This window comes from Monodon monoceros, unplaced genomic scaffold, assembly GCF_005190385.1.
Source record: "Monodon monoceros isolate NGI ecotype Baffin Bay Population unplaced genomic scaffold, NGI_Narwhal_1 Super_Scaffold_12, whole genome shotgun sequence".
In the NCBI taxonomy this organism is placed as follows: domain Eukaryota; kingdom Metazoa; phylum Chordata; class Mammalia; order Artiodactyla; family Monodontidae; genus Monodon; species Monodon monoceros.
This window is the reverse complement of record NW_021703768.1, coordinates 159,785,032-159,809,641: the sequence shown is the minus strand read 5'-3', so window position 1 is coordinate 159,809,641 and position 24,610 is coordinate 159,785,032. Positions and strand designations below refer to the sequence as shown.

The 24,610-nt window shown below is 48.9% G+C and overlaps 1 protein-coding gene across 1 annotated transcript in view; it reads left to right on the top strand.

Annotated features, from left to right (window-relative positions):
* Positions 1-4,514: 4,514 nt before the first annotated feature.
* The window catches only part of PTPRS (protein tyrosine phosphatase receptor type S), a 161,244-nt gene continuing 141,148 nt past the window's right edge, over positions 4,515-24,610 (top strand). The window contains exon 1 of the mRNA XM_029216688.1: positions 4,515-4,530. The gene's annotated coding sequence lies outside the window, so the exon portion shown is untranslated. The remainder of the gene's footprint in view (positions 4,531-24,610) is intronic.

The following is a 24,610-nucleotide window of genomic DNA, read 5'->3' as shown; positions in this document are numbered from 1 at the left end:
AAATGTCACTCACTCCCCTGTTCTAAATACTTCCATGGCTCCCTCTTGTCCACAGGAAAGTTGAAACACCTTCCCATGGTCATCCAGATGCTGCCAACTTCTCACTCCTCTTCTCTCACTACTTCCCCACCCTCTAGACACACCAAATTACCCTCACTTGCTCCTGGACCTTTACACAGGCCACTCCCTGTCCCTGCAGTGTGCTTTCCCATTTCTTGTTTTGCTTTGACTACCAACTCCTCCTCAGCCTTCAGTTCTCAGCTTTTTCTGACTCTGGGAAGCCCTTCCTGATCTCAGGCTGGATCAGGCACCCTGTATGTGCACCCAGAGCTGCCTGAGCATCCCCTATCATGGCCCTGATCACGGGCTACGGGTGACCTGACTGTCTTCGGCACAGGAAGGATGGAGCTGGGTCTGTCTTGGTCACTGCTGTGTCCTCAGCACCCAGCCCGGGGTTGCAGCACACAGTAGGTGCTCAGTAAATGCTTGCTGATGGCTGCCATGATTCTCTCTCATCTCCTGTAGACCCCACACCCTTGAGAGAAAAGGCAAGGCCATTTCCAGGTTCTTCCATCTAATGGAAGATTTCAAACAGTATCTTAGACTGTTGATTAGAAATAGATCCAATCAATGTGCTTTCTTTTCATTCTGTGGTGTGTCTGTGATAGACGGGCAAGCGGGTAGGAGTGCTATTAAGCCGAGAGAATTTTCTATATGTTCCAGGACATGGGCAGGCTTTCTTCAAAAAGCTGTCTGGCCTGATCTCAAAATGAGAAAGTCATTTAACACACACACACACACACACATTGCAGAAGAGAATCTTGTTCTCGAAAAAAAAAAACCCACACACTTAATACACAACTGCAAGTGTCTCATTCTGTGCGTGGAGACAGCGAGGTCCACAGATGACAAGGAGCAAGAGGCGATGGGTTTTATTGTTTTGGGGGGATTTTTTCCCCCCAAAGCACGTCAAAGTTCTCGAAGTGTTGGCAACTGGGTTAGAGGATTGAGAGATTTCCATTGCCCTGTTTCAGGCTGGGCTCCCTGGAAGCAACCTCTGAAATGAGGGTTTGGGGGCAAATAGTTTATGGGGGAGGTGATCCCAGGAAGCCCCTGGAGGGGCTTAGGTACATAAGGGAGGGGAGGGAATGGAAGGGACCAAGGCTCAGGAACAAGGGACTGTCTAGGGCGACCGGGACTCAGTCCCCCTGGGAACGCACTGGGGACCCCTCCCGGGGAGACAGCATGAGCTATCCAAGGGATAAGGAGCTGGGATTCTTTATGCATCAGCTTCTGTCCATCGCTGGCCAAGGGCTGCTTCTGGAAGCATCAACCCTCTGGCACTTCCCACCTGCCTGTCACCCAGGTTGAGAAAGCTTCAGCTAGGGAGAGGCAGGTGACGGCAGAAGGATGCTGTTGGCTAGTACCATTAAAACGTGGGTGCTGGGGGCATGAGCGTGGGGCACCCACAGCACCCGCTTTGCACAGTGGCATTCACATCTCTATTTCCTCCATCTATTCGGTCATTCCAAAAAGTTTATTAAGCCCCTGCTGGATGCCAGGTGCTGTGTAAGGGGCTGGGGACAGTGGTGGACAAGACAGACTCAGTCCTTGTCCTCCTGGAATTTAAGGACAGATAATCAGGTAGTTACAGCATCGGGTGGTCAGACCTGTGATGGGGGAAGCTCAGGCATCTGTGGCAGTGCAGGGGAGACTCCTTTCTCAGCACTGGGTAGGGGGTCAAGGGAAGATTTCTGGAGGGTTGACATCTAAAGATGAATAGGTGTTAGATGCATGACGAGGAGTAGAGGTGGGGCAGGGAAGAATGAAGTAGCTAGACTGAGAGGTATTTTGAAAAATCATTTAGAGTTTTTCTGGAGGGCACTGGGGAGCCATTGAGAGCTATAGAGGAAGAGAGGGGAAGGATCAGACTCACACTTATGATCGATCTTTCCGACTGCTGTGTGGATGCTGAGAGGCCATCAAGGAGGCTGTTGCAGGAGCTGGGGTTTGGCTGAAAAAGGTAAGTGGGGATAGAGAGAGGGGGTGGGCTGGAGACAATAGTAGTAAAATCAGTTAAGACTTGGTGAGTGTGGAATTGGGGGCAGGGATCGGAAAACGAGGTGTTGAGTCTTGTTTCCAGCTTACCAGAAAAATACTTGGGCCACTGCTGAGATGGGGCACAGGAAGAGGATCTGGTAAAAGGGGGTAAAGCAATGCATTGGTGGTTGGGTAGGTTGTACCTGGTAGACATCCAGAAGGGGGCACCAGAGGAACTGGCTAGAGCACTGGGGCCAAAGCTAGATGGAGGTCTGGGAATCATCAAGGTGGTTAAACCTGGGGAAACAGTTTCCGAATTTGGACCATCCAGGAAAAAGTCCAGAGCATTAAAAAAATTTTTTTAAGTTATTTTTTCTCTCCCAGGAGCAAATGTTAGAAGCTCAGTTCTCTGGTTTGGCTCGCTGGGCTCAGCAGCCTGAGCACTCCCAATATGGTGGTCCCTGGAAACCCATCAAATCTCTCCAGCGGCATCCTTTGACCATGTGACTATGGCTGACCCAATCAGGAGACTAGTAGGAAAAGGATTCAGTGATTGGCTGAAATCACCTAAGCTCCACCCAGACCTGGGGTGGGGCCAATCAAACCACAGGATTGGAAAGTGGGAATGGTGTGGATTGGTCAAGGTAACACTCCTTGCTGTAAGAAACTGGCAAATCTCAGTGACTCGACACAACATGAATTTGTTTGTTGCTCATATAAAGTGCAAACAGGTGTTCCTGATTAGCAGGCAGCTTTTCTCCACCAGATGACTCAGGGACCAGCCTTGTCTGTCTTGTGGCTTCTCCATCATCAAGGTGGAAAGAGCATGGCTAGGACTGGAAGTGAGGGGCACATCACTTCCACCCACATTCCATTGGCTAAATTCAATCACATGGATACCCCAACTGCAAGGGGTGCTGGGAAATGCAGTCTTGCTGTGTGCCCAGAAGAAAGAGGACATGGGTTGGCAAAGGCTCTAACAGTCTCTAATATGTGGTAGAGCACCCCCCCCCGCCCCTTCCAGGCAGCGGCAAAGCCAGGGTACTGCTGCCTCCTGAAGGTGGGGGGAAGAATGCAGGTTGGGAAGAGCCACAAATGTCCACCCACCAGAATGACCCTAACCACTAAAATAAGTGGAGAGAAATTCTGCACTCTACTTCACGATGTTGTTCAAGAGATGGAAAATATCCTAGCTAGTTGAGGAGTTCCAAGAGGGTGGGGACCAGATGTGTCTTGGTTGGGACTGTGTCTCCATATCCTGGAACAGTGCCTGGCATACAGCAGGTGCTGGATATATATTTACCTAATGGGTGAATGGATGGCTGGGTGGGATAAGGGGGTGAATGAATGGGTGGATAGATGATGGATGGATGGGTGGATGGACGAGTGGGTGAGTGGGTGAGTGGATGAGTGCTGGGTGGTAGATGGATGGATGAATGGGTGGGTGGTAGATGGATGGATGAATGGGTGGGTGGATGGATGGATGGGTGGTGGATTGATGGGTGGGTGGTAGATGGATGGATGAATGGGTGGGTGGACGGATGGATGGGTGGTGGATTGATGGGTGGATGGATGGATGGATGGATGGGTGAGTGGATATGGGGTGGGTGGATAGATGGATGAATGGATGGGTGGGTAGTGGGTGGATGGGTGGCTCTATATGAGTGAAACCATCCATTTCTCTCTTTGGGCTATGTTGATATGACCATGGACGCTGAAAGTAGGAATCCCAAAATGGATCCCTGGCCATAATTCTAAAGTTTTAGAGTGTTGGGACAGTCTTCCTGCCTTTCAGGTAGATGGACACAAGCCTAGTGGCTACCAGATGGTTTTAGGTGACACATAAAACCACGATAAATACCAGTGAATCTCATAATGAGAGAGCTCTTCTTTTCACTTCTTTTTGAAATAGAAAAGTCTTAATTGGGTGCTAATCTGTCTTTAACACCCCTCTCACACCTGGGAGTCTCCCTCTTGGACAAAGGGAGAGAGCCGGGTAAGGGGGCCCAGCTCAGAGCCTCAGAGACAGCTGTCTCTAGTCAGAAGTTAATAATGTGATTTGTCTTTCACTGAGTTAGTTTCTACTTACGGTTAGTGATTCTGGCTTTTCATTTACGGTCATGATAAGCAATTTCCTTTTAAAGAGATTTCAGATTTTAAGGAGTGAGTCCATTTGAAGGAAAATATTCAGGATATAATAGCAGAGGTTAGGAAGGTGGTGTAAAACGGACTGTGAGATTTGGGAATCTGAGGCTCGGGCAGCCTCACAGTTGCTTTGTGACCCAGAACAAGTCCCTTCAGCTCTCTGATGCTCAGTTTTCTCATCTGAAAATGCTTTAAATAGTTTTGGTGATTAGGTGAGAAGGCACAGCTGTGTGACCCTGGGAATAGTTCCCTCCCCTGCCTTGCTGGTATTTTCTCTTCCTGACTCAGAAAACAAGCTGGAAATGGAAAGAGCCACTGGGGATGGAAATTTTCTCCTGAAGTGAGGTAAGCTACACATGGATTTGTTATGGGCAGCAAACATCTCTTGGGAGATTTGGGAGTGTCTTTTGTTGCGAGGCAGCCTCTGCTTTTAACCTCTTCTCAGGAAAGATGCTGGGGTCTGTCACCTATGCAGTTCTCCCAGGGAGTAGTAATCTTGAGCTTACTTGTGGAATGAAAGTCATTGTTACTCTGAACAAAGTTTTTCAACCGCTTGGAGGTGTGTCTGGGGGAACAGACTTTGACAGGATTTGTAGAAAGCTCTGTAGGTCTTCCCAGGACAAGACGTGGTCCACTCCGTGATAACCCGTGTGTGTCGAGCCCCGTAACACTGGGGCTGAGAGCCCCGACCTTTCTCCAGAGTCTGGGCTGTGTCCTCTCCTCTCATCCCCCACCCTCCCAGCCCCGGACCGGTGTGTTTTCCTTCGATGACATTTGGAATCTTTTAATAGTTGTCACATTAGCATACATTTGCATACCCTATGCTAATCAGGGTATTTATTTTTGAATTTGACTTCTGGGGCCCTTTCTCAGAGGGGATGGGGCGCCGAGTTTTTCCTCGACACTCTCCGCTTCCCTTGGGGTGGGGGTAGGGGCGATGCGTCCGTCAAGGTCTCGGGCTGGGGGCGGCGACCAGCTCCCAGACGCAGCGCAGGGGAGGGAGGCTTGCGGCCAGTCCGGACCTCTGCTGGGTGCCTGGACCGCACTGGGACCAGCAGCCCCAGAGGTAGATTCCATTCTGGTGCCCATTTTGCAGACGAGGGACGGAGGCAGGATGAACAGTTTGTGGGGCGGGCAGGGATCCTCACTCAAGGACACGGCTCCAGAAAGGGCCTCTTTCTCTTCCATCACATCTTCTCATCTTACAGGAAAAATTCAACTCCCAACCCCTCTGGCTGCCTCTCATTGTCTTTGCCTCTTTTGACTTGAGAGAGTTGTCTATACTCGCTGGCTCCACTTCTGTCTCTCTCCCCAACCTTCTCCAATCAGCTTCTCGCACCTTCCCTGTCCTCCACCACCGACATTGCTCTCTTCAAGGTCAATGACAGCCTGCTTAATCCTCTTCACCCCCCCGCGCGCCCCCTAGGCAGCGTCTGACCCTGCTGGACCCTCCTTCTCCTGGGAACGTCTCAGGGACACCCCCCCAACTCTCTGGCTTCCCTTCCACTTCTCCCGGCCCCGCCTCAGTCTCCCCTCCCCCCCACTCCCTCCCCAGGGGGCCTCGTCCACTCTCAGGCCTGGAACCCTGACTATGCCCTGATGGTCCCCACAGGCCTCCCCAGAGCTCCATACTCGGGGTCCAGCTGCCCCTCGAAGTCTCTACGTAGGACGTCTTACCTCGACCACGCTGTACCCCACCATCACCCAAACCTGCTCCTCCCATGACCCCCATCTTGGAAGAAGGCAGCTACATCCTTGGAGCTGCTTAGCCAGGATTTTGGAATCATCCTCTCACCCCACATCCCCAGCAAACCTTGGTTTTGCACCTTTAAGAATTACATTAAGTTCTCTCCTTTTCCCCTGATTCCACCCTGCATGCCCTCTGCTAATCTTCTTGCCCTCACCTCTCACCACCTGCCATGCCTGTTGCAGGAAGAGGGACCCCTTCCAGGGCCCGAGAGTGGGCTCTTGTCTAACAATTGGAAATGAATTGTCCGAGGAGACACCTGTACTGACAAAGCAAAAGACTTTATTGGGAAGGGGCGGCCTGGCGGAGAGCAGCAGGTAAGGGAACCCGAGGCAAATGCTCTGCCACGTGGCTCCCAGTCTCAGGTTTTTATGGTAATGAGGTTAGTTCCCGTTTTTGTCTCTGGCCAATCATCTTGCTTGCCCATATTTGGTCCGACTCAGGGTCCTTCCTGGTGGCGCATGCGTCTCTCAGCCAAGATGGATTCCAGCGAGAAGGATTCTGGGTGGTTGGTAGGGTATATTATGGGCTGGCGTCTCCTCCCTCCTTTTGGCCCTTCCCGAATTCTCCCGGTTAGTTTTCAGAGGCGGCACCATGTTGTTTATCGGGACCTCCTGGTGTGAGACAACTCATGCAAGTGGTTATCATCGTGCCTGGCCAAGGCGGGCAGTTTCTGTCAGTGGTTCCCTAACATGTTTACTAGCTCCAGCCTCGCTGTTCCTCCAACACTCCAGGCATTGGCCAGCCTCAGGGCCTTTGCACGGATTGTCCCCTCTGCCTGGAATGATCTCCCTGGAAGTCTCTTTTGTTTCTTGTTGTATCCTCAGCACCTAAAAACAGTGCTCACCACACAGAAGGGGCTCCATAAACATTTGGTACATGAGTGAATATTTCTGCACAGAAAATCATTCTGGAAGGACATACCTCTCAACATTGGCGGTGAGATGACAGATTGTCTCAGTGTTTCCCAGGAGACTTACTTATGTTCTAATTTCACCTCAAAGAATGTAACTCCATTGGGCACTAAAACAAAAAATCCTCAGCGCAGTGACCCACAAGCTGTGTGACCCTGGGCAAATGGCATCCTTCTCTGAACCTCCATTTTCTCATCTGGAAAATGAGATGGTCCTAGTACTACTCCCAGAAGGTCCCTTGAGAGCCAAGCCTCCAAGTCTCAAAGAAAGAGTTAAACCCAATCTGGGGTGGTGACATTTGCAATGCATGAAGTTTAAACATTTTCAATAAAGATAAACAAATCCAGGCCGTCGCGCTTTCTGATTTATAGTAATTGCAAACCAGCAGCAGTTAATATAATTGTCCAGTGGAGGGGGCAGTGGGGGGCTCCACGTGGGGTCTAATCAGCCCCGGGTGGGATGCAGTCCCATTCAGGTTAAGCAAACCCATTACTTTAATCACCTGGGGAGGTGGCTAGACCATTAGTGAGAAGGGAGAATAAATATTATCCCAAGAAGCTCCAGAATTGGAGGTTTTGTCACTGAGAATTGTCCCCGTGCTATTTACTTTCAATTTAGATTTTCGGGAAAGTGGCTCTTGGCACATTTTATGTATGAAGGCGAATGACTGGAATTGAAAAATGACCTGATTTTGCCATCCCAGCAGAAAGGAGCCACCGTCTTCCAGAATCCTGCTCCATCCCACTGAGTCACTCTTAAAATCTGAGCACTGGGAATCAGTTGCAGGCACATTCTGGAGGCACTGGAGCTTGACTCCTGAGTTCTGGGCAGCATGGAGTCACATATCCTGGGAAGTGGCCTCATTTAATTACCACGGCCTTACAGATCCTCTGGTTTGGTCAGTTTACTGATGGGGGAGACTGAGGCTCAGAGTGGGGCTGTCATGAGCTAACTGACTCTATTTGCCTAAGTTCTCTTTCCATCTAAACCTCCGTTGACTCAAGAATCCTCATTGGCTTCCTAAGGTCCCCAGGCTATACAAAACCCTCTCAGGCTATACATCACACTCAGAACAGAATTCAAAATGGGTTGTAGATCTACATGTAAAATGTAAAACTGTAAAACGTTGACACAAAAACATAGGAGAAAATCCTCAAGACCTGGTTTTAGAGGAGTTTGTAAGCAGGAAACCAAAGGATGATCCATAAAAGAAAATACAGGTAAATTGGACTTCAAAAATTAATAACATTTGCTCTGTGAAAGACACTGTGGAAAAGACAAGCCACAGACTGGGAGAAGATGCTTGCAAATATCAGACAAAGGATGTGTATCTAAAATGTATAAAGGGCTTCCCTGGTGGCACAGTGGTTAATAATCCACGTGCCAATGCAGGGGACACGGGTTCGAGCCTTGGTCCAGGAAAATCCCATGTGCCGCGGAGCAACTAAGCCCGTGTGCCACAACTACTGAGCCTGCGTGCCACAACTACTGAAGCCCACGTGCCTAGAGCCCGTGCTCTGCAACAAGAGAAGCCACCGCAATGAGAAGCCCGCTCACGCCACAAGGAAGAGTAGCCCGCACTCGCCGCAATTAGAGAAAGCCCACATGCAACAACAAAGACCCAATGCAGCCAAAAATAAATAAATAAATTCATTTAATTTAAATAAATAAGTAAAAATAAAATGTATAAAGGACTCTTTATACATTTTAGATACTGACAACTCAACAGTAAGAAAATAACCAAGTTAAAAAAATGGACAGGACTTCCCTGGTGGCGCAGTGGTTAAGAGTCTGTCTGCCGATGCAGGGGACACGGGTTCATGCCCCAGTCCGGGAAGATCCCACATGCCGCGGAGCGGCTGGACCCGTGAGCCATGGCCGCTGAGCCTGCGCGTCGGGAGCCTGTGCTCCGCAACGGGAGAGGCTACAACAGTGAGAGGCCCGCGTACGGCAAAAAAAAAGAAAAAAAAAAAAAAAGTGGACAGAGACAGAAACAAACATTTCACTGAAGTGGATGTACCGATGGCAAATAAGAACATGAAAAGATGTTCAACATCATTACCCTCTAGGGAAATGCAAATTAAAAACACAGTTGGCATATCACTACACACCTGTCAAAATGGGTAAAATAAAAAATAGTGATAATTCCAAATGCTGATGAAGATGCAGAGAAACTGAATCACCCATACATTGTTGATAGGAGTGTAAAATGGTACAGTCACTCTGGAAAAGAGTCTTTGCAGAGTTTTGTTTTGTTTGTTGAGTTTTGCTTAGTTTTACAATACTAAACATACACTTACCATATGACCCAACAATTACATGCTTGGGCATTTATCCCAGAGAAATGAAAATTTATGTTCATATAAAAAACCTGTAGAGGTATCACACGCTGTGATTTCAAACAATATTACAAAGCTATAGTAATCAAAACAGTATGCTATTGGCATAAAAACAGATACATAGCACAATAGAACAGAATAGAAAGCCTAGAAATAAACCCACACATATATGGTTAATTAATTTACAACAAAGGAGGCAAGAATATACAGTGGGGAAAGGAATTCTCTTTAATAAATGGTGTTGGGAAAACTGGACAGCCACAGTAAAAGAATGAAAATAGACCAATGTTTTATACAATACACAAAGATTAACTCAAAATGGATTAAAGACTTGAATATAAGACCTGAAACCATAAAAACTCTTAGAAGAAAACATGTGGTAAGCTCCTTAACATCGGTCATGGTGAAGACTTTTTGGATTTGATGCCAAAAGCAAAGACAACAAAAGCAAAAATCAACAAGTGGGATGACATCAAACTAAAAAGCTTCTGCACAGCAAAGGAAATCATCAACAAAATGAAAAGGCAACCTACTGAATGGGAGAAAATGTTTGCAAATCATATACAGTCATCCCTCAGCATCCATGAGGGATCAGTTCAGCCACTCTGGAAAACCACTTGACAGTTTCTTGTAAAGTTGGACAAATATTTACCATGTGACCCAGAGATCACATTCCAAGTGAAACAAATTACCCAGGTGAAATGAAAACTTATGTTCATACAAAAACCTGTGTGTGAATGTTTATAGCAGCTTTACTCAAAATCACCTAAAAGTAGATACAACCAAAATGCCCTTCAGAGGATGAACAGAAAGATAAACCGTGGTCCATCCGTACAATGGAATACTACTCAGTAACAAAAGGGAACAAATTATTGATATATGCAGCAACTTGGATGATTCCCGAAGGCATTATGCTGAGTGCAAGAAGCCAGACACAGAAGACTACATACTGTTTTATTCCATTTTTATGACTGTGGTAGATAAATAATGGTCCCCCAAAGAGATCCAGGTCCTAATCTCTGGAGCCTATGAAAGTTGCCTACTATGGTGTGAACTCACACACATGCACGTGTGCACACACACACACGAGGTCTTTGCAGGTGTGATTAAGGGTTTTGTGATGAGGAGATTACCTGGATCACCCAGGTGGGCACTAAATGCAATCACATATGTCTTTATAAGAGAGAAGCAGGGGTTCCCTGGTGGCGCAGTGGTTGAGAGTCCGCCTGCCGATGCAGGGAACGCGGGTTCGTGCCCCGGTCCGGGAGGATCCCACATGCCACGGAGCAGCTGGGCCCATGGGCCATGGCCGCTGAGCCTGCGCATCCGGAGCCTGTGCTCCGCAACGGGAGAGGCCACAACAGTGAGAGGCCCGCGTACCGCAAAAAAAAAAAAAAAAAAAGAGAGAGAAGCAGAGAGAGATTTGACTACATACAGAAGAAGAGAAGGAACTGTGACCACCAAGGCAGAGATTGGAGTGATGTGGCCACAAAACATGGAATGCTAGCAGCCACCAGAAGCTGGAAGAGCTAAGGAACACGTATGAGTTTGCTCAGCTGTTGTAACAAAATACTACAGACCTGGGGACTCAAAAAACAGAAATGTATCTTCTCACAGTCCTGGAGGCTGGAAGTCCAAGATCAAAGTGTCAGCAGCGTGAGCCCTCTCTCCTTGGCTTACAGATGGCTACCGTCTCCCTGTGTCCTGACATGGTCTTTACTCAGTGTGTCTCTGTGTCCTAATTTCCTCATAGAGGGACACCAGTCATGCTGGACTAGAGCCCACCTACGTGACCTCATTTGGCGTTAATTACCTATTTAAAGTCCCTGTCTCTAAATACAGTCACATTCTGGGTAGACTCAAAAAGACAGACAAAAGCAAGTGTTGGTGAAGAGGTAGAGAAGTTGTAATTCTCATGCATTGCTGGTGGGATTGTAACCTTTTATCTGGTGACTCTGCCCTCTCCCAGGACTTCAGTGGCCACCTCTTCCAGTTTGTAGATGGGAATGAGAGTGTAGTCAAGAAATTCCTGCTTTTTAAAAAATTTTATTGACGTATGGTTGATTTACAGTGTTGTGTTAATTTCTGCTGTACAGCAAAGTGATTCAGTTATACATTATATATATATATATACTTTTTCATATTCTTTTCCATTGTGGTTTATCACAGGATATTAAATATAGTTCCCTGTGCTATACAATAGGACCTTGTTGTTTATCCATCCTATATATAATAGTTTGCACCTGTTAATCCCAAACTCCCAATCCTTCCCTCCCCCATCCCCCTTCCCCCTTGGGAAGTCTGTTCTCTATGTCTGTGAGTCTCTTTCTGTTTTGTAGATAGGTTCATTTGTGGCATATTTTAGATTCCACCTACAGGTGATGTCATATGGTATTTGTTTTTCTCTTCCTGACTTACCTTGCTTCGTGTGATAATCTCTAGGTCCATGCATGTTGCTGCAAATGGCATTAAGATATGCCTGCTTCTTAAAGACCCTGTTGTAGGCTGAATAATGGCCCTTCAAAGGCACGTCCTAATCTCCAGAACCTGTGAACATATTACCCTACATGGCAAAGGGATTTTGTAGACGTGATTAAATTAAGGATCTTGTGAAGAGGAGATGATCCTGGATTATCTGGGTCGGTCTAATGTAATCCCAAGGGTCCTCCTAAGAAAGAAACTGAAGGGTCAGAGAGCAAAGTCAGAAGAAGAGGTCAGACTGTTGTAGGACCATGAGCGCAGAAATAGAAGCAGCCCCTGAAGCTAGGAAAGGCAAGGAAACATATCGTTCCCAAGAGCCTTCAGAAAGAACACAGCCTTCCAGACGCTTTTTGCACTTCTAACCTCCGGAATTCTGAGATAATAACCCTGTGTTCGTTTAAGTTACTAAGTTTGTGGTAATCTGCTACAGCAGCAATAGAAAACCAAGACAGACTGCCACTCAGGAATAATGCTTATCACTTCCACTCATGTCTCATTGGCCAGCTCACATGACCACACCCACTGCAAGGGTGTTTGGACAATGAGGTCCACTGCCAGGCTGCCTTTTCCGGTGGTGGGGGGGAACGGAGGTTTGCACTATGGGAGGTGGGGGCATGGATTTTTGGTGGATGTCAGACCGTCTCTATCATGCTGTCCTTTACCTGAAGATGTCATGGTAAAAACTCTTCCGAAATCCCTTACCTGCTGGGGGCTCATTGTCCTGGATTTCTGTGGCTTAACGTCCAGGCTATTAACTGCCCTGGAAATTCCATTGTCTGTGACTTTGTGGGGCTGTCCCAAGAGTCCAGTTGTACTAGGGGTTTATTGTTTGATGATGTCTGATAACGTTACTGAACCAAACTTGGGTCCGCTTACCTGCACACAGTAAAGCCAATCTACTGACATTTGGTTGTGGTGAAGGAAGTGCAGAGTTTATTGAGGGCACCAAGAAGGAGTCCAGGTAGCTAGTACTTAAAGGGACTGAACTCCTTGAAAGCTTTCAGGGAAAGGTTTTTAAGGGTTGTGGAGTGTGTGATCAGTTCATGGACCTTCTTCTGATTGGTTGGTGGTGAGGTAATTGGGAGTCAACATCATCAACCTTCTTCTGATTGGTCGGTGGTGAGGTAATTGGGAGTCAACGTCATCAACCTTCTGTTTCCAACAGGGTCTACGTGCTTGTGGGCAGCAGGCAGTTAGCTTCTTCCACCTGGTAGGTGTTTCATCATCTGAAAAACAGCTCAAAGGACATGGCTCAGAATATTATCTATAGCCCTTGAGCAGGAACTAAAGGTCCTTGACTTTGTTTAATGGCTAAACTATTATTATTTTGTCTTGTTTAACTGTTTTCCTTTCTTTCTGCATTTTCTTACTTCTCTGATTAAGTTTACGCTTTGGAACTTGGGAAAGGCCTAGGAGTCTAAAGTTTCTCTACAGACAAGAGGCAGGTGGAGAACATGGGGGTGGGGGGAGGGGGCAGTCTCTTCCGGGAAGGCCCCATAGGGTCCTCCTTGGTTATAATAACTTTATGGCTCATCATCTAAGGCTCTAACCCTATAGAAAAGGGCTCAGATGCTTATCATTCCATAACTGAATCATTCACAGTCCTGGAGGAAATGGAGTCACACAAACAGGGTCTCTAAAGAACATTTAATACAGGATTATTTACAGAGCTGTAGGCAGGGTGATGGGAAACCCTCAGGGCATGCTGTGGGACCTGGCGGCTGCAACTGTGGGGAGCTCTTATCACGTCTAGGTCTGAGTGGGCGAAGGGAGAATGTGGTTCCTGGAATCCAGTGGGAGATAGGATTGCAAGGGGCTCAGGTGCTCAGCGGTAGTACAGCAGAACAGGAGCTGGGAGAATAAATGCCCCAACCTCTTTCTCTGATCACCCACCACTGCTTCTCATTGGTTGAACCCGACAGGATCTGGCCAGTGGGAGATCATGGATTCTGTCTATGCAGATGAACCTCTCCAGGGACATGGGCAAGGATGAGAAAGAGCTGAGTGGCTCTGGAGAAGAGGATGGGCAAATTGAGAATTTCCAATGCAAACCCAGGGCTCCAGCCTTCCTGGGGCCTGTCATCTGAGTTCTCCATAGAGTCTGGCCAGTTCACTGCTGTTCACTGATGCCAAGTGCGGGTTTCTTCATCTCTTGCTTTGGGGTAGGCTGGTACTCACTGCAAGATGCTGAGATTTGGGAGGAACCAAATCAGAGTGGGTCATAATGAAGTCCTCTGGAGGGAGAGAGTGGCCAGGTGACTCTGGCTAAGATTGAGCTAAAATGTTTCCTTCCAGGATGGAGCCCAAAGTATTACCCTGATTTTCAAGACCCTCTCCAGCCCAGCTCCCAGCCTTTTTCTCCAGCATCTTCTCTCCCAACCTGGTTCTCCCAGCCCTGCCCACCTCTCCACCTGCACATCCTTACATTCAGCTGATTCAGTCTCAACACTCTTGGCACCAAGTCTTTGCCCACGCGGAGCTCCCTGCCAAGCACACCCTCCCACTGCACACCCCCTCTCCAAATCCTACCACTGTGAGCTCTGGGAGGTGACATGTGAGCTGAGGCTTGAAAATGAGGAGGAGCTCATCAAAGGAAGAGCCTGGGACAGAGTGTGTAAGGAGGAGGGCACTGAAAGTGCAAAGGTCCTGAGGTGGGGATGTGCTTGTGGATTGGAGGAACAGTAGGGAGGCTGGTGTGGCTGGAGCAGAGTGGGGAGCAGAGGAGGAGGTAAGAGCAGGAAGGTCACAGAGGGGCTAGGTTTGGGGGGCTGTTTTAGACCATGGTGGGGAGTTTGAGCTTAAGTGCACCAAAAAACCTTTGGAGAGTGTTGTAGTCTGCTCAGGCTAGTATAACAAAATACTATATAGACTTGGAGATTTAAGGAGCAGATATGTATTTCTCACAGTTCTGGAGACTCTGAAGTCCAAGACTAAGGTGCCAGAAGATTCAATTCCTCGTGAGGGCTCTCTTCCTGAATTGCAGACAGCTGCTTTCTCACTGTGTCCTGTGTGTAGAAGAGAGAGCTCTAGTTTCTCCTTCTTCTTATGAGGGCACTAATTCTGTCATAAAGACCCCACCCTTGGGACCTTATGTAACCGTAGTTACCTCCCAAAGGCTCCACCTCCAAATGCCATCCCACTGGGGGTCAGGGCTTCAACATATGATTTGGGGATGCGGGGGAGGACAAAAACATTCAGTCCTAACAGAGAGTTTGAATAAGTGAGTAAATGTTTGGGGCAATGAAAGAAAAAAGCAGATGAAGCTGATCTATAGCTGCAGTCTTGGTACAACTGAGCCTGCTGACCACTAGTGACACCCCATCTGCCTCAGTATTCCTTGAGATTGTCTCCTTCCCCTAGCCAGCCCTAGCCTGGCTTCCCTGCTGTGTGCCCCCATGGGGACAAGTCACCTCGGCTGATTGAGAGATATTGCGGTGGCAGTGCCCATCTCTGGCTCTATCTTAATGACACCCAAAGAGCTCCACAAAGCCAAATGGCTCATCACAATTATTATAAAATATTAAAATGACTCACAAAATAAATTATTCACACACCTCATGTTCTGCTTCCAGGTGTTCAGGAACTAATGAGATTTTTTTAGGTGGGGAGCAGGGAGTGGCCCTTGGGAGGCCCTGAAAGATTGTCTACCAATGACATCACTGTAGAGATGGAGGCGGAGGCAGGACTGGGGCAAGACAGGATGACCGTTTATGCCCCAGTGCTCTGTAGCATATAAAGGTTGGTATGCAGGCAGGGAGAGAGGGGCGAGTCTTCACTGTGTTTCTGCCTCCCCACAGGTGGCTGGAGAAAGTTGGGTCCATTGCAGGCAGCATGAAGGGCTTGGAGTTTTCAGAGTGGTGGGGGGGGGGGGGGGAGAGATAGAAACAAAAAGAGACAGGGATAGACAGAGGAGATAGAGCTAGAGGGACACAGAGACACGTAGAGACACAGAAAGAGACATAGAGACAGACACACAGGGAGACAGAGACACATAGGGACAGAGAGAGACTGAGGGACTAGATTAGAAGTTACTGGTATCAAGTCATGATCCCCGAATTGTCACTTAGGTAGGTAGAACCGAGACGGGGGCCACGTGGGGCTTTGGGAGGTCAGGGTCCCCAGTGCGAGAGGCTCCTCCCACCAGAGGTCCCAAAGATAGTAGCCGGGGTGGGAGTTCTGTCAATAAACCATGTGGGTTCCTGAAACCCCAGATTCTACAGCCCAGACTGTGTACGGTGTAGACTCCCTTTCAAGGAGTTGCAGTAGGCAGGGCACGGGAGATGCCGACACCTGCACCGTTCAGCACCGCGGACAGCGAGGCGCCCCTGTGACCCGGAGAGGCCACCTCTGGGGGGGGCGTGGGGTGGTCTCTGACCCCACTGAGCTTTCCCACTCACCTGTTCCCAGGGTCAGCAGTCATCTCTGTGAGGGAGGATGATTGTCCCCTTTCATTGGCAGGCAAATTGAGTCTCAGAGCTGTGAAGGCACATATGCAAAGTCCCAGACCAGCCCCATGTGGGCTCTACTCCAGCATTTACTGTGTGCCTGACCCTGCACTGGGGACACAGCAGTGACTAAGGAAGACAAAAATTCCTGCCCTGTGAAGAAGACAGCTGATAAAGCAGCAACAATTTTTTCTTTTTTTTCTGAAATACTTTCTGATGAGGATTCTATGGGAAATAAAATGGGCTAATGTGCTAGAGAGAGACTAAGAGTTGGCTTTAGTTGGGGCAAGGGGGATCAGGGAAGCTCTTTCTGAGGAGTTGACATTTGAGCTGGGACCTCAAGCAAGTGGGGGAGCAGGCTGGGGGGAGGGTGCTCCAGGCAGGGGGCACAGCCAGTACAAAGGCCCCAGGGTTGGAGAAAGCTTGGTAAATTCAAGAAAGAGAAAGAAAACAGACAGAAGTCGAGGGAATTTTCAAACAAGTGGGTGCTGCAACCATGTAATTTTTGGGGTGGGGAGTCTAAAGCAATACTCAAACAGAAAATCTAGGGGTCACTTGGTCATTGTTGAGAGCAAGGGATTGGACAAGTCTCTATGGAGTCCTGGGTTCAAATTCTTTTGCTATTTCCTACTGTGTGACCCAGGAAAGGGTTTGTCTGTATTGGTTAGCTGTTGCTACATAACAAATTACCCCAAAACTTTGTGCCTTAAATGACACTATCTCAACTTCTTGGATCTGGGCATGGCTGAACAGGGTCCTGTGCTTCAGGCTGTAACAAGGTATCAGTCAGGGATGAAGTCTCAGCTGAATGTCTGACTGGGGCAGGATCTGCTTCCAATCTCCCGTGGTTGTCAGCATTATTCAGTTCCTTACAGGTTGCTAGAAGGAGGGCCTCAGTTCCTCACTGGCTGTTGGCTGGAGGCCACTCTCAGGTCCTTGCCACTTGAGCTTCCCTACCATGGCAGGTTACTTCATCAAAACAGAGTCAGTAGAGAGAGTCCAGCAAGATGGATGTCACAGTCTTTTTATAACCCAACCGTGGAAGTGACATCTATCATTTTGGTTGTATTCTATTCATTAGAAACAAGGGGAGAGGATTACACATGGACAGGAGGACCAAGAGGCAAAGATCCTTGGGTACATCTTTGTGAGCCGCCTACCACAGTGCCCTCTAGGAGCCTCAGTTTCCTCATCTGTAAAAAGGACAGTGAGTTCCTACTTTGGGAGGGGGGCATGGGGAGGATGCTGTGCAATGAATCATAGAAACGTTCTGGGCATAGTAGGTCAACTTTAAACCTATCGGCTCCTGGAGACACAAGTATGAGGTTCAAACCCCTGAACTGGAAATTCCCTGTAGTCTATCCCTCTAGTCTGAGGTGAGGTTAACCAGGGCAGACCTCAAGCTTTGCAGAACAGTCCCTGACTTTCCAAATGCCGTCATCTGTTAACTCATTGGCTCACCCAGCATATTCATTTCCGGTGGCTGCTGTAAAAAAATACCACAAACTGGAGGCTTAAACAGCCAACAGGTATTGTCACATTTCTGGAGGCTGGAAGTCTGAGATTAAGGTGTTGGCTGGGTTGGTCCCTTGTGAGGGAAGGATCTGTTCCATGCCTCTCTCCTTGGCTTGTAGATGTTCATCTACGTGTTCACAAAGCTTTCGCCCTATGTGCATGTCTGTGTCCAAATTTCCCTCTTTTATAAGGACACCAATCATATTGAATTAGGGACCCACACTCCGCCAGTATGACCTCACCTTAACTGAACTAATTACATCTGCAACCACTCTATTTCCAAATAAGATTACATTGGGAGTTCTTGGGGGTTATGACTTCAACATATGAACTTGGGGAGAATCAAATCCAACCCATAACACCTGTCAATGGAAGACTCTTCTCTCTCTGTCTCTGTCTCTGTTTCTCTGTCTGTCCATCTGTCTGTCTGTTTCACAGTCTCTCTGTCTCTGCTTCTAAGTGTTCGCATGTCCTTTTCTTTCTCCCTCTCTCTCCAAGCTCATTCCTGCCCCAGGACCCTTACATGTGCTGTATACCCTCTGCTTGGAAAGCGCCTGGCTTTTGCAGGTATAGCTTCTTCTCAGCTCAGACGGCACATCCTCAGGTACCTCTACCTCACCTACAATCCTCCTCTATCATCTTGCTGTTTTTCAAACATACCAAGCATGTTCCTGCCTCAGGGCCTTTGCCCTGGCTATTTCTTTTGCTTGGAACACCCTTTGTTCACATGGCTTCTTCCTTCATCTTCTTCCGGTCTCAGCTCAAGCATCACCATCACCGTATTAGCTAGAGTCTCCCTCCTTCACTCACTCCCAGAGTCCCACCTCCCCGCTCTGTTTTTCTCCCATTGCACATTTATCAGCTGGTTAGATTATAACCCATTGGTTTAACTGTTTCTTGTCGGTCTCCACCCAAGACTGTCACGTATTGACCGTTTTGGTCCCTGCTGTGTCCTCATCTCCTAGGGGAGGGCCTGGCTCACAGCACGTGATCAATCAATGTTTCTGGAATCAGTGAATTGTATGGCTAATGAGAAGATTTTGTAACAACTACGCAGACTTCTGTCGTTGTGGAGGCTTGGAGTTTGCTGATGAATTTCAGGCACAGAATCTTAGAATTGTCACCAAATCTTAGAATCAAAAAGAAAGGACTCTTGGAATCCTCCTGTTCCAGTTCCCTCCATGTCATCCCAAGCGTGGTTCTCTAGGTTGCCTTGGCTACCTCCAGTGATGGGGAACCTCATTACCACCTAAGGCAGCCCATTCAGGTTTTGGATAGTTCCACTGGCATGAAAATCCTTCCTTAAGAACTGAGCCCACGTTTTTCACAGTGAGATTCCCTTTGGTTTCTGAACTTCCCCTCCCCAGCTTCCTGCAAAACCAGTCAACTCCCTCTGCGACCCTGGGAGCTGGTGGGGAGGGAAGGAAGGGTTTGAGGGCAAGAATCCTGTTTTCTGAGGCTCATTGCCCCATTCTTCAGCCTTCCCTGAAAATTTCAGATAAAGAAGATAGCTGAGGTGTTAGCTGATAACTAAAGTGTGAGCTGATAACTAAGGTGTGAGCTGGTAATGAAAAGGTTAACGGATAAGGGAAGTGCTGGATGATAAGAAAAATCCTGGAAGAAATCCAGACGGTTAGGTAAGAACTAAAGTGCTTTAGCCAACGATCCCCCACTTCCCTTTCTCCCTCCTTTCCTTCTCGAGCATTTATTTATTTATTTTTATTTTTTATTATTTTGCGGTACGCGGGCCTCTCACCGCTGTGGCCTCTCCCGTCGCGGAGCACAGGCTCCGGACGCGCAGGCCAGGCGGCCATGGCTCACGGGCCCAGCCGCTCCGCGGCATGCGGGATCCTCCCGGACCGGGGCACGAACCCGCGTCCCCTGCATCGGCAGGCGGACTCTGAACCACTGCACCACCAGGGAAGCCCTCGAGCATTTATTGAGCACCTACTATGTGCCAGGCCCAGTGCTGGGAGTGGGAGTTACAAAAAAGGATCAGATGCAATCTCTCCTTCGGGGCATTCAAATCCCACACACCTGAGATCTAAGCTCTCTCGGAAGCCCCAGAGCCAGCAAAGTCTTTAAGACACCAAGGCACAAAGCTATGATGGTGGAATGGCGGGCAGTGGGCAGATTTCTTCCCCCAACTCCTGCCTGCTGGTGGGTGAAGTGAACCTCTGAGTCTGTCCCTGCTGTTGGCACTTTTGGGCCGGCTTCTGTCTCTCCTGTGTGGGTGGCGAGTGACTTCATCTGGCCCAGTGGCTGTCACTCAGCCCCAGTCAGACGGGAGACAACACAGTTGCCATGGAGACGAATATACTTCCCCCTGTGGGGTGGTGGTGAGCCAAGGGAGCCAGAAACCGTGTGTGGATGTGTGAATTCGGCACAAAGTGACCCAGGCCTGGTGACTCAAGTTGGGGGGGGGGGAAGGGGGGGAGGTTTAACTCCTTCACTGCCACTCCCCCCTCCTCTGTATTCACAGTCTGGGTCTTTGGGGAACCAGGGTTTCAGCATCAGAGTTGAGAGTGTTAGTTCAGAGTGTCTCAAGCCTGGCTCTCCCTCCAGGCAAACTAACCTCTCCATGCCTCAGCTTCCTCATCCAGAAAGCGGGCATGAGAAGATGTACTCATCTAAACATTCGTTGAATGAACACTTATTGAAGCCTGCTATGTGCCAGGCACTGTTCTAGCAGCTCCCACGGGGCTTCTGGATCAGACAACAAAGGATGAACTGAATTAAAGAAAAATCAGAAAGTGGTGTTCAGAGAAGGGCGAAGGGAGGGATGCGATAGGGAGTGAAGGAGGGAGGGCGGGGAACATGTAACTGGGGGTCAGGGAGGAGTTCTGAAAAAAGGTGACATTTGAGCTGAGACTTCAGGGGTGAGGAGAAATCAGACATAGGAATGTCTGGGAGAAAAGCGTTCCAGGTTGAGGGCACAGCCTGTGCAAATGTCCTGGGGCAGGACTGTGCCTGGTGTATTGGAGGAACAGTGAAGAAACCCACGTGGCTGGAGCAGAGTGAGCGAGGGGGAGAGAGGGAGGAGGGGAGGGCAAGGAGGGGGCAGGTCCACAGATTTGGGTGCTGTGGTGGGGAGGACTTGGGCTTTTACCCGGAGGGAGGTGGGAGCCCTGGACGGGTGTGGGCAGAGGAGAGGGAGAGGCACCTGACTCAGGTGTTCACAGGGGTCCTCTAGGGGCTTCAGGGAAGACAGATTGTGGGGGGCGAAGGAGAGAACCAGGAGACCAAGGTAGAGGTAACTTCCCTGGTCCAGAGAAGCACTGATGGGGACCCATGAGGCGGAGGGTGCCTCTGCTGGCTTTGCTGTATCTTTTAGTACGGTTGTGCTGGAACATTTACATATTGAAATACACAGAATTTTATTGTAAAGAATATTCTTTCTATTTCTCCTTTATATTATAACTAGCAAGTTATATGTTTTTGAAATTACATGTGTAGGTCAGTTATGTTGCCTATGAATTTTACTCTAGGATGTGCTGAGACTGGGGTGGATCCATGTGATAAGGCCTGGCATATAGTAAGGACTCAATAATCAGGGCCTTGGAGTCCCAGGACAGAGGTGGGAGGAAGGCAGGGTCCTCTCCAGGCTCCTGGGTATTCCAGACACGTCGAAGCCCAATGTCTCAAGGACTCAATCATGGGCTCCCTATAGGTCTCTTTTTGTGGATTGAGAAACAGACTTCCAGAGAGGGCAAGCCATTTTCCTAATGTCACACAGCCTATCATGGTGAACCTAAGATTTAAGCCCTGGCTGTTTGGGCCAGTTCAGATGCCATGGGTGACAAATACTGGCTCTGCTTTGGGGGGACCCCTGCTCCCCACTCCCAGCCTGACCCCACCCTGGCATACTTCTTGCTCTAGAGCGACCCTGAGCTGGTTAGTGGGAATGTCACGTCCCTCAGCCACAGTGATTGGTTCAGAGGCGGCCATGTGACCTGAGCCAAGCCAGTCAGAATTACCCATGGTCTTTGCTGGAACCAACAGGCAAGAGGGTTTTCACTTCTGCTTGCCTGGCTGACTGGGAAGAGAAATAAGTCTGGAGCTCGGGGTCTCTTTTGAGTCTATGAATGGTGGGCCTGACTGTGAATGAAGCTCACCTAGAGGAAAGCCAAGCTGAAACACTGAAACAGACCTCCAATAACATCAGCTCAACTCCTGGATCCAGCTATGCCTGAAGCTGGACCCTGAAATTTGCAGTTGCTGGAATCTGTTTATATGTTTTTCTTCCCAGACCTGTTAAATTTCCATTTCTCACAACCGAAACAGAGCCACGGCAGCAGGTTTCATCTCTCAAACTCCATGCCCTATCACAGTGCCACCCTTTCTTCATGTGTTGGGCAGACATTATTAAAGGGCACAAGGAAAATTTAGGGCATGATATATTATCTTGATTGTGGTGATGGTTTCATGGACATATACATATATCATAACCTATCAAAGTACACACTTTTGCCTATTTACATGTCAATTATGCCTCGATAAAGGCATATGTTTTAAAAATAGCCTCAGTAGCAACATCTCAGCTCCTGGATCCAGCCATACTTGGAAGAAGAGAACTTTGGCCTTTTCAGATACATTAGCCAGTACATGTCCTCCTGGGGAAAGAATAACAATTATATTAATTTTATTTTATTGTCAGTTTTGTTAGCCCTTCTCTCTCTCTCTCTCTCTCTCTCTCTCACACACACACACACACACACACACACACACACACACACACACATCACAACCTAGATATAAGAGAAGGCCAAGAGGAGGCAGTTGGATGATGTGATGCCTCAGAAAATGTGTCCAGAAAACTGCTGTGGCTGAAAAGTTTATGTTCAGGCTCATCTGGGAAACTGTTCAACAGGTGTCTCTTTTGCAGGACTTGTCAGAGCCTTTAAAATACAAATGGGACAACTCTGAGGCTTTCTGTACACAGTCTTCCAGAGATCCCCAGCAGGACTGGGTCCCAGATGCTCACAACAGACACTGCTCATTGATGTTCCCGTATTGGCTCCTTCCCTTGCCTGTCTCCATCTCCCCTCCCTTTCTGCTGCTTCCTGGAATCACCACCCACGTAACACTTCCTCCACCCAGACAACCCCATACACTACTCTTTCAGAACCCAAAGCCCTAAGTCCCCTCCCACTTGGACATCATTGTTCATTTGCTTTTATTCCCTCCTCCATTGGAAAACATCAGAAAGACCAGAAGACGCTGTTCCTTCTGGCCTGGGGGAAAAATCTCTCACAACTGCACCCTCTCCTCGCGAATCCTTCCTCTGAGCCTTTGTCGATGCTGTGCCCCCCCCCCCCCCCCCCCCCCCCCCCCCCTCCCCCCCCCCTTTTCCCCCCCCCCCCCCCCCCCCCCCCCCGCCTAGAACACTCTTCCTTTCCACCTAACCAAATCCTCATTCTGCAGGTCAGGATTTCCCTCAATATTGCGGCCCAGAGTGATTCTGGATGATTACGTAAATAGCGTTAATTCACATGGGGAGAAATGAGTCCCTTTCCAGTCTTTCATTACTTCTGATGATGCAAAGGAGAGAGTGCTGGGAACTCAGGGGGTTTTAACCCTTTTCTCTTACTCATCGTCTTGTAAGCAAGGTGAGATCAGGCTGCAGCCCCCAGCCTTGAGGGGGCAGTGACTCCTTGCTGGATGGAATAACTGTGTTTTGTTTCCATCATGTGTGTTTTGTCACCCACTTCTATTTGGGCAGGTGCAACCAGCTTTCCATTTGCAGGAGGGAAGCAGAGACTCTGTTTTTAAATACACTTACTTGTGAAGACATGAGTCAGTGGAAGGCAGATATTAAATAAATTGTGGAACAGGTGGGGTGCTGACGTGCCAACAACCATTACCAATGATGCTTGGGAAATGCTCACCTCTTTCAGGAAGCCCTCCTGGATTGCCCCTGGCCAAGCCTGCAGGGTCTTAGCTTTGCCTCCGAAGGCCCCACCATTTCCTGAGGGCCCCTCCCGTTGGCACAGGCACGATGCAATTTTCATCTCCGAAGGGCAACGTAGAGTGGATGACAGGTGTCTCTGGGCCTCAGTCTCCCTGCTTGTGCCAGGAGGAGGGCCCTGGGGGCGGCGGCAGCACTGGGATCCGGGGGACAGGCGCCTCCGTGCCAGCTGGGCTTGCCTCCCGCAGCTGCTGGCGTTGCCATGGTTACTGAGCAAGCATTTCTCTCCCCCCACCCCACCCGCCAGCCCCTCACCCTCGGACCAGGCCCTTCCAGGGACCGAGGCTCCTGGGTGTCATGGAAACGGTTTCCAGGCATCCGCAGCGGGGTTTCTCATTGGCTGGCTGCTCCTGCAGGCAAAGGTCTCCCACAGGGTCACTGCTAGGGGCTGGAACTGGGTTTCTTCAAGGTTCCCAGGCACGTGAAGGGGATGTCGCCTGTGAGATCTTGATTTATAACTCACTCCCCCTGGGGCTGCTCAGAGTGTCAGGAGCCACCTGGGTGGGACTGGGACCTTTAGCCCCTCCCTGCTAAACTGCCCAAAGTCCCCAACAAAAACCTCTGTTCTAAGTCAATGCACTGGGCTCGCTCTGCAAATGTGGCTCTGAGAGGAGCCACCAGGCAGCCCTTCCCCCTTCTTCTAGAATCTTCTTTCAGCACTGGTGGCTGCTCTGCACAGAGCAGGGGCTAGGGGCCAGGACTCTGTACTCAGGAGCAGGGGAGATCACGGCTGGGACTGGGCCCTGGGAGATTTAAAAAATAAAATAATAATAATAACAGCAGCTAACACACTTCTTAGGGCAACACCTGCGTGCCCAGCCCTATATTGGAAATAAACAGCATAGGAACTCATTTAATTCTTAAGAGGTAGGTACCATTACCCCCATTTTAGAGATGGAGAAACTGAGGCTCAGAGAGGACAAATGCTTTTCCCAAGGTCACACAGAATGAACTCAAAGGGCAACCTGGGATTTGAACTTGGGCCACGTGGCTCCAGGGTCAACCATTTTCACCAC